Source organism: Tachyglossus aculeatus, chromosome X4 (assembly GCF_015852505.1).
Source record: "Tachyglossus aculeatus isolate mTacAcu1 chromosome X4, mTacAcu1.pri, whole genome shotgun sequence".
Lineage (NCBI taxonomy): Eukaryota > Metazoa > Chordata > Mammalia > Monotremata > Tachyglossidae > Tachyglossus > Tachyglossus aculeatus.
The window spans coordinates 2,884,829-2,900,274 of record NC_052098.1 but is presented as its reverse complement, the minus strand read 5'-3'; the positions used below and the strand labels follow the sequence as shown (position 1 = coordinate 2,900,274).

At 46.1% G+C, this 15,446-nt stretch overlaps 1 protein-coding gene and 1 non-coding gene across 4 annotated transcripts in view; one reads left to right on the top strand and one right to left on the bottom strand.

The window, feature by feature from the left end:
• FRMD3 (FERM domain containing 3) overlaps nt 1–15,446 on the bottom strand; it is a 264,744-nt gene that overhangs the window by 237,268 nt on the left and 12,030 nt on the right. The window lies entirely within an intron of this gene.
• On the top strand, nt 425–562 carry LOC119948586. Its single transcript, XR_005456972.1, has one exon. It is a non-coding gene; the product is annotated as a small nucleolar RNA SNORA7 (small nucleolar RNA).

Here is a 15,446-nt window from a genome sequence, read left to right as displayed (position 1 = left end):
CAATCATATTTATTGAGCGCTTACTATGTGCAGAGCACTGTACTAAGCACTTGGGAAGTACAAGTTGGCAACATATAGAGATGGTCCCTACCCAACAACGGGCTCACAGTCTAGAAGACTAGACTAAATCACAATTTAGACAGCTAGAGCCTCAAGTGAATTTTCCAAAATCTGAGACTCTTCCTCTCTCTTCATCTACATAATAGCAAATGACTTCAATCATAGAAGCCAAAGGTGAATTCTCAGCCTCATTCACCTTAGGCCTCTGACAAGACCTGGGTGTTTCCAGTGAGTGCTGAAAAAACACAAAATGGTGGCTTCCTGGCCTGATAACCTGCCCTTTCCAGTCCCCCTCTCCCATAAAAACCCTACCTCCTTTTCACCCCTGGACTCACAATGAAATGCTGGCACCTGTTGCTTCAATATCTTCTCAGGTTCACACCTGGAGAGTTTCCAGTACTCTACCAGTCACGACTACAGGAGGGAAAGTCAAGCAGAGGCCTACCCATTCAATTCCTATCTTGGGCAATGGCTAGCGAGTGGAAGGCCATCTGCTACAAGTCAAAACTCACCTGTGCTGGGCAGCAGGGGCATGGGAGAGAGTAGAGGGCAGAGACTCATTTACTGCACAGAAGGAGGGGATGGTAAACCACTTTCATATTTTTACCAAGAAAACTCTATGGAAACGCTACTAGAACGATTGCAGATGGAAGTGGGGCATTCTGGGAGAGATATGTCTATGGTGTCGCTATGGGTCAGACACTACTCGACAGCATAAGACAACAACAATTGCTTCAATATCAGCAGCGTTCCCAGGACTGGAATTCCAATGAAATGAATTTATTAGCCAGAGGACTAATAAATGGAAATGCTGTGGATTGTCCTGGGAGGCAGAAAGATTCCACAGTAAGTTAGAAGAGTGTGTGACTAGGCATAATGTCGACTGGAAAACTAGGCTGAATGTCAGGAGGGGAAAATGTTTTCAACCATACAACCTACAAGCTCATGAAATAGAGGCTTTGGAGAGCTAAGGTGGAAACTCCCTTGATAAACTGAACCAAATGCAAGGCTTCAAAAGCTAAATCTAATTCGGTACACTAGCTCACAGACATGATCCATTCCTGTATTTTTGGTGTCTCACACTTTCCCCCTGCCTGCCTGCCTGCCTCTCTGCAGTCATCCATCAATCGTATTTATTGAGCGCTTACTGTACAAAAAGCACCGTACTAAGTGCTTGGGAGAGTCCAATATAACAATATACCAGAGTAGATAGACACATTCCCTGCCCACAACAAGCTTACAGTCTAGAAGGAACTTGCAATCTAACTCTTCTCCCCCCGGCCCAGACTCTCCAGTCAGCCGCTGCAGGGCCCAGCTCTCCTCCCACCTGCTAGCCCACCCAACCCAATCAATGGCATTTATTGAGCTCTTACTCTGTGCAGAGCACTGGACTTCGCACTAGGGAGAGTACGATAGAATAAGGAGACACGATCCATGCGCTCAAGGAGTTTGCAATCTGGTCAGGGAGACAGATATTAAAATCAATTACGGATAAAGGCAGTGGCAGAGTAGGAGGTTAAATACATAGCTCTGTGGGGCTAGAGTGAGTATCAAAGTGTTCAAGTTCTCCAGGGGCTCTGCTACCCCCTTCTTTCTCTACGCACCTCACATGTTTGGTTGTGGTGTGACAGGGCATTGATGCTCTAACTTGCATCCTGCTGAGATATCACCATGTTATATTGTACTCTCCTAAGTGCTTAGTACAGTGCTCTGTGCACAATGGACTGCAAATTCCTTGAGAGGAGGGGATGTATCTTCTAACTCTATTGCACTCTCCCAAGTGCTTAGTACAATGCTCCGCACACAGACTGTAAGCTCCCTGAGGGCAGGGCTCTATTGTTCTCTCACAAGCACCTAATATCCTGCTTTGCACACAATAAGTGCTCAACAAATTCCACTAACTGATTAATTAGCCTTGGTAATTTGAGAAACCTTTGATTTTACTTCCCAAGCGCTTAGTACAGTGTCCATCCCCACCCTAAATCTTTGTCCCCCTGTCCAGGGCAATAACAGCTCTCCCAGGACATCCCTTAGGAACTGGAGCCCTGAAATCAATTAATCAATCAATGGTATTTACTGAGCACTTACTGTGTGCAAAACACTGTACCAGCACTTGGGAGCGTACAATATAACAGAATAGAAAGACTGCAGAACTGAACTCCATAATTACTAGAGGGAACTCACAATTTCTCACTGATGTAATTATGCACATTTTTCCTGCAGAAAAATGATCCCCACACCTCAGTAACCACCTCTTGCAGAGCCCTGTGTTTGATGGTGGCAGTGATGTCAAAGCAGTGCTACGAGTGCCCCACTAGACACCTGATGCGTTGATGCAGTAATCATATTTTTTCAATCAGTTGGTGCTACTTATCAAGCGCTTACTGTGGGCAGAGCACTGTACTAAGCACTTGGGTGAGTCCGATAGAACAGAGTTGCTAGACACATCCCCCCCCCACCCCCACAAGGAACTTACGGTCTAGAGATGGGGCAATCGCCATCTCACAAGCCGCCAGGCATTTTCCCGGAAGATTCAAACCTTCCAAGAGTTTTTTCTTGGTGTTGGCCAAGCTCCTCTTTTTTTCTTGGTGTTGGCCAAGCTCCTCTTTCCCAGCTCCTGCCGGGGCCAACGGCAATGTGCTAGGTCTGATTGGTAACCAGCTCTGTGAGCACTAGCGGGAAGGGTGTGGGGAGAAGATGTACATGACTAGATGTTCACTGTTTCCCTTCTTTCCCTACCTTGCATCTGCCTGCATCCTATCGCTAACAAGATGGGATTTAACAAGTCGGGGCAATGATTTGTTACTTGAGGAACCTGATTCTAATTCCCTCCCTGGTAGCACTATTGTTATTGCTCTATTGTACTCTCCCAAGCACATAGTACCGTGCTCTGCACGCAGTAAGCACTCAATAAATACAATCAACTGACTGAAATTAGGAGGCTTGGGGGGTGAGGGCAGTGTCGAGGTTGGGGTGCTGGGTGGGGGGACTGCCTAATGCACTGGAAACAGGGCCAAATGCTGAAGCAGCCTTTGATGCTTTCAGAAAAAGGTTAAACATCTGCCTTCCTCTGCCAGGCCTTAAACCGACCAGAGGAATAGATCACCACTCCTGACTTATTCAATCCCAGCTCTTTTGCACTAGCGGCAGGAGGCAGACGGATTACATGAGGGAGGAAAAAAAAAAAACTGTCGGTTTTATTTTTTTTCTCTCCTGCAACACATATTCGTAGAGTCGGTTACCAATCCAACCGTTTCAGAGCTGGCAGGCAGGTCTTTCGTCGCTGGCGCTGGCAGTAACTGTGAAAGAGAAGCCCTACTAACACTTCGAAGAAACACTTACCAAGTACAGTAGGCCCTGGGATGCAGCTTAGTAGTAGTGGTGATGGCAGCCGTGGTGTGTAATGAAAGTAGCGTTGCATTGCAGGACCCTAAATGAGATGATTGAGGGGAAAGGTACCAGTGTCATCTCTGGGGCCTATTTCTCTCAAGTCAAATCTCCTCTGACAGGGCTTCAGGTCAAAGCAGGAGCACCTCACATGAAGTTGCTCGGCCCTCCGAGTTTGGCTCTAACGATCCCCCAGGGACGCAAGGGCCATAGTTTTCTCAGTTCTCTGCCCCCGCCCAATCCTGATTTCTGAGGACTTTGATGTGTAGATCATTTCCAATTGCTCACTGCATTCGAGAAATGAGTGGAAAGAAGTAAGAGACAAGGGAAATAGCATGGCTTAGTGGAAAGAGCACAGGCTAGGGAGTCAGAGGACCTGGGTTCAAGTTCTGGCTCCACCACCTGTCTGCTGTGTGACCTTGGGCAAGTCACCAGACTGTGAGCCCACTGTTGGGTAGGGACTGTCTCTATGTGATGCCAATTTGTACTTCCCAAGCGCTTAGTACAGTGCTCTGCACATAGTAAGCGCTCAATAAATACGATTGATTGATTGATTCTCTGGGCCTCAGTTACCTCATCTGTAGAATGAGGATTAAGACTGTGAGCCCCACGTAGGACAACCTGATTACCTTGTACCTACCCCAACCCTTTCATTCATTCATTCATTCATTCAATCAAGCACATTCATTCAATCAAGCACATAGTAAGTGCTTAACAAATACCATCATTGTTATTATTATCATTACATTTCCTCAGTGTTTACTATGTGCCAGGCACTGTACTAAGCACTGGAGTAGATACAAGCAAATCGGGTTGGACACAGTCCCTGTTCCACATGGGGCTCACAGTCTTAATCCCCATTTTACAGATGAGGGAACTGAGGACCAGAGAAGTGAAGTGACTTGCCCAAGGTCACACAGCAGACACATAGCAGAGCCAGGATTAGAACCCAGGTCCTTCTGACTCCTAGGATCATGTTCTATCCACTAGGCCACACTGCTTCAACTTCACACTAATGTTGACGTTCCCCCCGTGAGTGTATGTGCATTGTTCAAAAGACCAGTGGGAGAGTCACCGACCCAACCCGACAGGAGCAGTCTTCATAAAGACTGCCCTTTCTTGGGCCATTACGATATTAGCTTTGAGTTGGATGGGGAAGATTTTCAACATGTGCAGACTGGAATTGCTCATGCTATTTTTCCATTGTATCGATTTCCTCAGTCTATCCTCCTGCTCCACTTCTTCGGTCTCATCTAGTTTGACTTATCCGTACATGGCTGAATGACCTTCTAGTGGACATTGGCTCAGAGGGAAATGCTGAAGATCACACAAACCCAGATCCATGATCTAAGTCTGCTCTGTTAAGTTAGACAAGAGCTGAGCAAATCAATCAACAGCTGGGGACTATTTTGTTCACTCCAAATAGAAAGAGTTTGCAGGGGTGGGGAGGAGGAAAGGGGGGAAGGGGAGGAAAGAGGATGGGGGAAAAAGGAGAGGGGCCAGAGAGAGGAAGGAAAGAAGAAAATGAAGGAAACCGACGTTCTTCCTTCTAAAAATGCAGGATTCCAGTCAATTGCATATGTCGCATTTTTGCAAGGCATGTATGCCGTGTCAAATTTTCAGCATGCAAAATAGGTCTTCCAAAAAGTCAGCACCTGGATCTTGAAGCCTGCTGTGAAAATCAATCAATCGTATTTATTGAGCGCTTACTGTGTGCAGAGCACTGTACTAAGCGCTTGGGAAGTACAAGTTGGCAACACATAGAGACGGTCCCTACCCAACAGTGGGCTCACACTCTAGAAGGGGGAGACAGAGAACAAAACCAAACGTATTAACAAAATAAAACAAATAGAATAGATATGTACATGTAAAATAAATACATACATAGAGTAATAAATATGTACAAACATATATACATATATACAGGTAAATCAGTAGAATGATTTACAGCAAATAGCTTTTTAAGAGATCTCCTTTTCCAATGCTCGAGAAATCAATACCAATCAATCAATCATATTTATTGAGCACTTACTGTGTGCAGAGCACTGTACTAAGTGCTTGGGAAGTACAAGTTGGCAACATATAGAGACAGTCCCTACCCAACAGTGGGCTCACAGTCTAAAAGGGGGAGACAGAGAACAAAACCAAACATACTAACAAAATAAAATAAATAGAATACATATGTACAAGTAAAATAAATAAATAAATGGAGTAATAAATATGTACAAACATATATACATATATACAGGTGCTGTGGGGAAGGGAAGGAGGTAAGATGGGGGGATGGAGAGGGGGACGAGGGGAGAGGAAGGAAGGGGTTCTGTCTGGGAAGGCCTCCTGGAGGAGGTGAGCTCTCAGCAAGGCCTTGAAGGGAGGAAGAGAGCTAGCTTGGCGGATGGGCAGAGGGAGGGCATTCCAGGCCCGGGGGATGACGTGGGCCGGGGGTCGATGGCGGGACAGGCAAGAACGAGGTACGGTGAGGAGATTAGCGGCAGAGGAGCGGAGGGTGCGGGCTGGGCTGTAGAAGGAGAGAAAGGAGGTGAGGTAGGAGGGGGCAAGGTGATGGAGAGCCTTGAAGCCGAGGGTGAGGAGTTTCTGCCTGATGTGCAGATTGATTGGTAGCCATTGGAGAGTTTTGAGGAGGGGAGTAACATGCCCAAAGCATTTCTGGACAAAGACAATCTGGGCAGCAGCATGAAGTATGGATTGAAGTGGGGAGAGACACAAGGATGGGAGATCAGAGAGAAGGCTGATGCAGTAGTCCAGACGGGATAGGATGAGAGCTTGAACGAGCAGGGTAGCGGTATGGATGGAGAGGAAAGGGCGTATCTTGGCAATGTTGTGGAGCTGAGACCGGCAGGTTTTGGTCACGGCTTGGATGTGAGGGGTGAATGAGAGAGCGGAGTCGAGGATGACACCAAGGTTGCAGGCTTGTGAGAAGGGAAGGATGGTAGTGCCGTCAACAGAGATGGGAAAGTCAGGGAGAGGGCAGGGTTTGGGAGGGAAGACAAGGAGTTCCGTCTTGGACATGTTGAGTTTTAGGTGGCGGGCAGATATCCAGATGGAGATGTCCTGAAGGCAGGAGGAGATGCGAGCCTGGAGAGAGGGGGAGAGAGCAGGGGCAGAGATGTAGATCTGGGTGTCATCAGCGTAGAGATGATAGTTGAAGCCGTGGGAGCGAATGAGGTCACCAAGGGAGTGCGTGTAGATCGAGAACAGAAGGGAACCAAGCACTGAACCTTGGGGAACCCCCACAGTAAGGGGATGGGAGGGGGAGGAGGAGCCTGCAAAAGAGACTGAGAATGAACGACCAGAGAGATAAGAGGAGAACCAGGGGAGGACGGAGTCTGTGAAGCCAAGGTCAGATAGCATATTGAGGAGAAGGGGGTGGTCCACAGTGTCGAAGGCAGCCGAGAGGTCGAGGAGGATTAGGATGGAGTATGAGCCGTTGGATTTGGCAAGCAGGAGGTCATTGGTGACCTTTGAGAGGGCAGTTTCCGTGGAATGTAGGGGACGGAAGCCAGACTGGAGGGGGTTGAGGAGAGAGTTGGTGCTGAGGAATTCGAGGCAGCGCGTGTAGACAACTCGTTCAAGGAGTTTGGAAAGGAATGGTAGGAGGGATATGGGGTGATAACTAGAAGGTGAGGTGGGGTCAAGAGAAGGTTTATTTAGGATGGGAGAGACATGGGCATGTTTGAAGGCAGAGGGGAAGGAACCAGTAGAGAGTGATCGGTTGAAGATGGAAGTTAAGGAGGGGAGAAGGGATGGAGCGAGAGATTTCATGAGATGAGAGGGAATGGGGTCAGAAGCACAGGTGGCCGGAGTAGCGCTTGAGAGGAGGGAGGAGAGCTCCTCTGAGGATACTGCTGGGAAGGATGGGAGAGTAGCAGAGAGTGTTGAGAGCCGGGGGGATGGAGAAAGGGGGGAAGAGACTTTGGGGAGGTCGGACCTGATGGATTTAATTTTGTTAATGAAGTAGGAGGCCAGATCGTTGGGGGTGAGGGAAGGAGGAGGGGGAGGAACCGGGGGCCTGAGAAGGGAGTTGAGTGTATGGAAGAGCTGGTGGGGGTGATGGGCAAGGGTGTCAATAAGGGAGGAGAAATAGTTTTGTCTGGCAGAAGAGAGGGCTGAGTTAAGGCAGGAAAGGATAAACTTGAAGTGAACGAGGTTGGCACGGTGTTTAGACTTTCGCCAGCAGCGTTCGGCAGCTCGAGCATAAGAGCGAAGGAGGCGGACAGTGAAAGTGATCCAGGGCTGTGGGTTAGTGGTGCGAGAGCGGCGAATGGAAAGGGGGGCGAGTGAGTCTAGCTGAGTAGAAAGGGTAGAGTTGAGAGCAGTAATCATATAAATAAATAAATTACAGATCTGTACATGAGTGTTGTGGGGCTGGGAGGGGGGATGATTAAAGGGAGCAAGTCAAGGCAACACAGAAGGAAAATGAAGAAAAAGAAAAGAGGGCTTAGTCAGGGAAGGCTTGGTATGGTGCTCTGCACATAGCACACGCTCAATAAATATGGGTCACCTAGGAAGTCAGGCCAGCTTCCTAACAGGGTCAAGGCTAAAATAATAACGTTGTTCTTTGTTAAGCGCTTACTATGTGCCAAGCACTGTTCTAAGCACTGGAGTAGGAATCCAAGCTTGGAAGCCTTGTAATCTCTTAACTGTGCTCTGACTGACTCAAGTGGCCCACCTGCCTAAGATTTCTGCTACATTTCCCGATCTTTTCTTTTACTATCAAATTTTACTTTAGTTGAGAGGCTTCCTATTCTTCCTTTCCTTCCCTGTTTTAATGGCTTCCTTAAGAAATGACTAAGAAAACTAACTGAAAAGAGCTTTACATGCTGTAAAGTGCTATATACAGAACATTCTAAATGATACCCAACAACTCCTCCATTTCATTTTGGTAAAGAGCACTACCCCAGAGAAAGAGAAAAGAGGCTTTCCAGGCCCAGGCTTCTCTAATACTGAGCTGCTGAGTGGCTCTAAGCCTGGGCTTCAGCTTGCACACCAACAAAATAGATATTTGTCAGATCTAGCTAATAAAATCATTGGCTATTTTACACATTCCCTGCCCACAGTGAGCTTACAGTCTAGAAGGGAAACACTTAGTACACTGCTCTGCTCACAGCTGACTGTAAAGCTCCTTGAGGCAGGGCTCACATCTAACAATTCTATGGTATGGTCCCAAGAACTTAGTATATCCCTTTGTACACAGTAGGTGCTCAACAAATACTTTGGATTGACTGACCAACCTTTTTCACACTTAAATGTCTATTTTGCCTTTCTGCCACCACAGCCCCCCAGAGCAAAACCCACACTTTGAGCACAGCACAGGCACAGTGGCCTAGTGGAAAGAGCCTGGGCCTGGGAGTCAGAGGACCTGGGTCCTAATCCTGGTTCCACCACTTACCTGCTGTGTGACCTTGGGCTAGTCACTTCATTTCTCTGAGCCTCAGTTCCCCCATCTGCAAAAAGAGTACACAATACCTGTGCTCCCTCCTACTTAGACTGTGAGCCCCGTGTGGGACCTGTTTATCTTATTTCTACCCCAGTGCTTAGTACAGTGCTTGGCACATAGTAAGCACTTAACAAATAACACAATTATTATTGTTGTTGTTATTAATAATAATAAAAAATGAATTTTAAGGGACCCTCCCCTATTCTAAACATTGTCCCCGCCAAAAGCAGGGTCAATCTCGGCCTGGGCTCAGAGTGGGAGGGACCTGAGCAAGTTGGTTTCCACTCAATCTCAGTGCACAGTCCTAGCTGCAACCTTGGTGGCAGGATAAACAAACACTCCGCACATCTCTGGCAGGCTCTCTGAATAAATCTCACAACCTTCCCCTTTCCCAATTACTTTCCCTTTCCTTCTTCTCAGACCCCTGGCCTCCCTCACCTCTCACCCTTTACCCCCATTGTTTCTCCAAGATGTCAACAGCCAGCAATTCTTCAAAAAAGGTTTTGTCAGCGATCCTTCATTTCAAAGAAGTCTGTCGGTATTCTCTGGTGTTCTTCACACTTGACTGAGGAAGTGGAATTTTAAACAGTGCCCTTCGGTTAAAAGTTCTCTTTAAAAATCATCACCTGCCAGCAAGACACCAACCGAGACAAGCAGAGGATAGCGACAGGGAGACAAGCGCCTCACCCACTTGGGCTTCAGAAAGTGGAAAAATCCATAAACATAAGGAAAGAGGCCCAGGGCACCCAGAGAAATAAGAAGGGAATGTCAGACTGAAAAAAACACAAACACCTCAAAGAGAATAAATGTGCTGGGAGCCACCTTAGTCATAGTCATCCCTCTCCTCCCTCCCCCAAGACTTGGGGGGGGGGGGGTCAAGGACTCCAGGGTCACACCTCAAGGAATTTCCTTCCCCTTGGCTTCCTGCCTCCAAAGAAAATTTAAAAAGAAAAAAGCTTTTCAGACAACTGAGGAAAACTTATCAACTGAATCTTGGGAGGAACTCTTTATCTACCAACCACTTGCAATTGTAATGGCTGCTCATCACATTCTCTCACCCACTCCCCTCCAGGCCCTGTCTTTCAGTCAGGGACTCAAAGGAACAATGAGATTTCAAGCAGAGGGCAGCTCCTCTTCCTCTGATCTACCGCCTTGATTTCACTACCTCCCACAACCGCTACTTCTGAGTAGCAATCAATCAATCAATGGTATTTATTAAATGCATATTATGTGCAGAATACTGTATTAAGCACTTGGGACAGAACAATATAGTAGAGTTGGTAGACACGCTTCCTGTGCCCATTGAGAAAAAGTCTACAGGGGGAAAATTAACGTCTTTCTCACTAACAAAATGGAGGTCTCCCCGACACTTAGATGACTTTAGATATCCAGGACAGTAACCGTCACTGTGGGCAGGGACTTTGTCCACTGGATCTGGTGAAAAGGAGATCGTTGGTGACCTTGGAGAGGGTAGTTTCTGTGGAGTGAAGGGGATGGAAGACAGATTGGATGGGGTCAAGGAAAGGATTGGAAGAGAGGAAATAGAGGCAGCAGGTGTAGGCAACTCATTCAAGGATTTTGGAGAGGAATGGTAGGAGGAAGATGGGGTGGTAAACTAGAGAGAGCTAAGGGGTCAAGGGAGGATTTTTTTGGGATACCAAATGCATCAACTCCATCCACCACCTACACAAGTTCTGCACGTGCATTAAAGTCACCATGTTCCATTTGGTCTCCATACCCAAACTACCTTCTCTTGATGCACAAATCCACATATGCAACACCACCCTCTCCACTGAACTCATGTAAGCACTCAATAAATAGCATCAATATATTGATCGCATGACCTGCACATCCTGACTATATGTCTCCGACATGTAGCCTTCATTTTAGAAAATCATGTAAAACGTGGAAATTTTTTTAAGAAACCTATGCAATCCTGTATTATTACCATGTGGAAAATTAAAGTGGAAGAACTAGAAGGAAAAAAAATATGGGCAATTTTTGACCAAGGAAAAGGAGACAGTGAAAGCAGTTCTCAGGTTCATGGTGCGTAAGCACTCAGTCCATTGAGATAATACCATGGGCTTTTTTTCCCCTAGTATTTTCTTTGGTGGGTATATGGAGAAGTTTGAATATACACCTTTGCCTGACTTTCAGACTGTAAACTCTAGACTGTAAACTTGCTCTGGGAAGGTAACGTTTCTACCAACTCTGTTATACTGTACTCTCCCAAATGTTTTTATAATGGCATTTATTAAGCACTTACTATGTGCAAAGCACTGTTCTAAGCACTGGGGAGGTTACAAGGTGATCAGGTTGTCCCACGGGGGGGCTCACAGTCTTCATCCCTATTTTACAGATGAGGTAACTGAGGCACAGAGAAGTTAAGTGACCCGCCCAAAGTCACACGGCTGACAAGTGGCGGAGTTGGAATTTGAACCCACGACCTCTGACTCCAAAGCCCAGGCTCTTTCCACTGAGCCACGCTGCTTCTCTGATGTTTTGAGTACAGTGCTGTGCACACAATAAGTGCTCAATCAATCAATCGTATTTATTGAGTGTTTACTGTGTGCAGAGCAGTGTACTAAGCGCTTGGGAAGTACAAGTTGGCAACATATAGAGACAGTCCCTACCCAACAGTGGGCTCACAGTCTAGAAATAAATACCATTGATTGATTGATTTCAGAAAGAGAGCAGAGTTAAAATCTCTCTGTAAGTCTAGTGCTTTGCACATAGTAAGTGCTTAATACCATTATTATTATTATTAAAAGCTTGGAGAACAGCACTAAAGTGTCCTTCTTCTGGAAATACAAACCCCCCCCACACACACACACACACTCTCTCTCTGTCTCCCACCCCAGGAGATTAAAATCTGCTCAACCCATCTCAATTGGACATTCTCAAATTATGCTGAGCAGCCTGGACCTGCTCACAATGTGCTACTGCCCTTGAATTACTGAATTTACAATTAAATCAGCACTAGGCAAGGTGGTGTCAGCAACGGGGGGGGGGGGGGGGGGGGGGAGTGGGGGAGGGGAGTTGACACCTGCTTCAGTATCAAGCAAAGAGACCAGGGACAAAGTTTTCTAGGTGTCATCAGCCCCAAGCATGACCCTTAGCAAAATATGCTTCTCTAAGGGCCCATTTTGTTGCTTATCCAGGAGCATGTGAAGCTGTTTCCCTGACAAAGCTCCAGGTGCTGTGAAAGGACATAGGATTTCATTATTTTTTGTGTTGAAGAACTTCTACATAGAGGATGGTGAATTGGGGAGATCCTTAGTTCAGATTTCCCAGCTTTCCGGAAGTCTCCAAGGTGTCCTCAACTCAGTTTTCTTTCTGCTCCACCCCCACCCCCCCCACCCCCGCCACTAAGTACCTTAATAATAATAATAGTGATAATAATGGTATTTGTTAAGCACGTGCTTGGTGCCAACACTATGCTAAGGACTGGGTTAGCTGCATGCCAAACAGATCAGACACACGTGGCTCACAGACTAGTGACTCAGTTATAGCGCTAAACCTTTCCATTAACCAGGAAATGGCCAAGCAGGCTTAGGGAATACATCTAAACCTAGGAAATAATTGTCACTCCCCAGGATCAGCGGCACCAGTCCGATACCATTCACCTCCCAGACCCTATTCCCCCTCCAGGTCTTTCACCACTGCAGCACATTTGCTACTGTTGGAAATCACCATTGGAAGGAGTAATTACCCAATTTTTCCTCTCACTGACTCTAAACCTAGTTCTGTCCTTCATGGTGGGGAAGTGACAACACAGTTGACAACACAGACGGTTGACTGTGGCCCCTTATCTCAAGCCAGCATATTACGGCCTCCCTCAGCCTGGTCTGCAATTTAATCTCTTGTAATTGGATATTTTTTACTGTATCGCACAACAGATGCCCTTCACTTTCTGGTTGACTTGAAGGCCAATTTCAAGGGGTTTAAATTTTAATCGAGAAAGAACCATTAGCTAGATCAGCAGTCTATGCCCTTCTAAGCCCAAAGGTTTCTCAATCCACGGCATTGCTTAACAGTTGACTAGCACTGTCCTTTCCTTGGAATTCAATGGAAAAATAAAGCATGGAGTCGGGTGGAGTATCCACTAGGTTTATATTTGCATTCCAAACACTGAGAACTTCAAATAAATATTCCCCACAAATACACAGAATGTTTCAAATGAATCTGGCAGCATTTCAGGCATCGGTACATACAACGGCCCACAGCTTGAAGACTCAAGATGCCTCAGTGTATTTCAGCATCTGTCTTCCCCACTAGACTAAACTTTTCGAGGGCAGGGATCATGTCTACTAACTCTATTGGATTATCCCAAGTGCTGAGTATGGTAATGATGATGATGATGGCATTTATTAAGCGCTTACTATGTGCAAAGCACTGTTCTAAGCACTGGGAAGGTTACAAGGTGATCAGGTTGTCCCACGGGGGGCTCACAGTCTTAATCCCCGTTTTACAGATGAGGTAACTGAGGCACAGAGAAGTTAAGCCATTTGCCCAAAGTCACACCGCTGACAACTGGCAGAGCTGGGATTTGAACCCATGACCTCTGACTCCAAAGCCCATGCTCATTTCCACTGAGCCATGCTGCCAATCTGCCAATGGTAAACTGTACGTGACTTGAGGGCGGATATCATGTCAGCTAACTCTGTTGGACTCTCCCAAACACTCAGTACAGTGCTCTGCACACAGTAAACTGTAAACTGCGCAGGGATCTTGTCACCTAACTTTGTTGTGCTCTCCCACCCACATGTTTAGCACAAGGCTCTGCATATGGTAGGTGCTCAATAAATATCAGTGATTGATTTTTCTGGAAGTAGCACTTAGCACTTATGTAACCCCACAGCATTTATGTACATATCTGTAAATGATTTATTTATTCATATTAATGTCCATCTCCCCCTCTAGACTGTAAGCTTATCGTGGGCAGGGAATGTGTCTGTTTATTGTTCTATTGTACTCTCCTAGGTTGCGGCATGGCGGGCTCCGCGGAGGAGGCAGGCTCCCCGTCCGACATTGACTCCAAGGCCTCCGATCTCTCCGACAGGGAGTTCAGTCCACATCTGCTCACTCTTCAAGAACCTCCAGTGGTTGCCCATCCACTTTTGCAAGCGCTTAGTACAGCGGTCACTAAACACGATTGAATGGGCGAGTGCATCAACCCGGGATTCCTTATCGTCAACTTGAAAACACTTGGTCAGCTCTTCCCTGTATATATGTATATATGTTTGTACATATTTATTACTCTATTTATTTTACTTGTATATATCTATTCTATTTATTTTATTTTCTTAATATGTTTTGTTTTGTTCTCTGTCTCCACCTTCTAGACTGTGAGCCCAATGTTGGGTAGGGACTGTCTCTAGATGTTGCCAACTTGTACTTCCCAAGTGCTTAGTACAGTGCTCTGCACACAGTAAGCGCTCAATAAATACGATTGATTGATTGATTGATTGACTGCATAAGGTAAGTTTTGCTCAAGAAATACGATTGAATGAATTTTTCTACACACCAGAGGAAGGTGCAGGTCAAGATCGTGCAAATTATGCAAATCTAATAAGCAACATAATTAGTTAATTTCAGCATTTCCATGTCAAGGGAGAAGACTCCTTACAACATCCACGTTCAAACTGCATCTGCCACCTAACGCTCTCTAACTTTAATTTGCTTTTTGGTATCTGCGCATGTGTCAGCTGTGAAAATAAGCAATAGCTCACAAACACAGAGTCTAAAAGAAAATAATATATGGGGCTGGATCCTCCACTGGCTTCATGTTGGGTTTCCGGGAGACATAACTATATGTCCGTGGTGGAAGTGTGCTGCAGGGGGGTGTTTGTGTTCTCTTATCTAATACGAAATAAAATAAATACCTGTTCTCCCTCCTATGCCCCATGTGGGACAGGGACTGTGTCCAACCTGATAACCAGGACTTATTTAAATTATATTGTACTCCCAAGCTCTTAGTGGAGTACTCTGCACACAGTAAGTGCTTAAAACAACTAACTGACGGTACTTAGAACAGTGCTTGTCATATAGTAAGTGCTTAACAAATACTATTATTATTATTATAAAATGGGGACCAGCTGAAAGAAGTGTGGTTGGCTAGACTAGGAAACAAGATGGCATTGGTAGATGTGAAGGGACCAATCCTAATTTGCCTTTTTAGCAAGTGGGCAAATGGGAAATGGCCTGAGTCCACCCCTCAGCTAGCTGTTAGGGATGACACCACAGCCAAATAAATGGACAGCAGCTAACCCTATCTCATCCTCGCTCCAACCTCTGTGGTAGCCCATGATCCTCTCTGCTAAGAGCAGTCTCACAGTGTTGAGGAGAAGAAAGCAGAAAGGTTCAGGGGTGTGCCCTCAGTAGGGAGTACAGGAATAGGTGACCTTTGACCAAGGACGTTAGGGCCCTAACACCAAGTAGGATTTCATCAGGAGACTTTTCAGAGAGCAAGTGCTCCACAATGTAGTTACTGGTGAAGTATCTAAGGCAAGAGTCTATCCTGAATGACTCAGAAGCATGA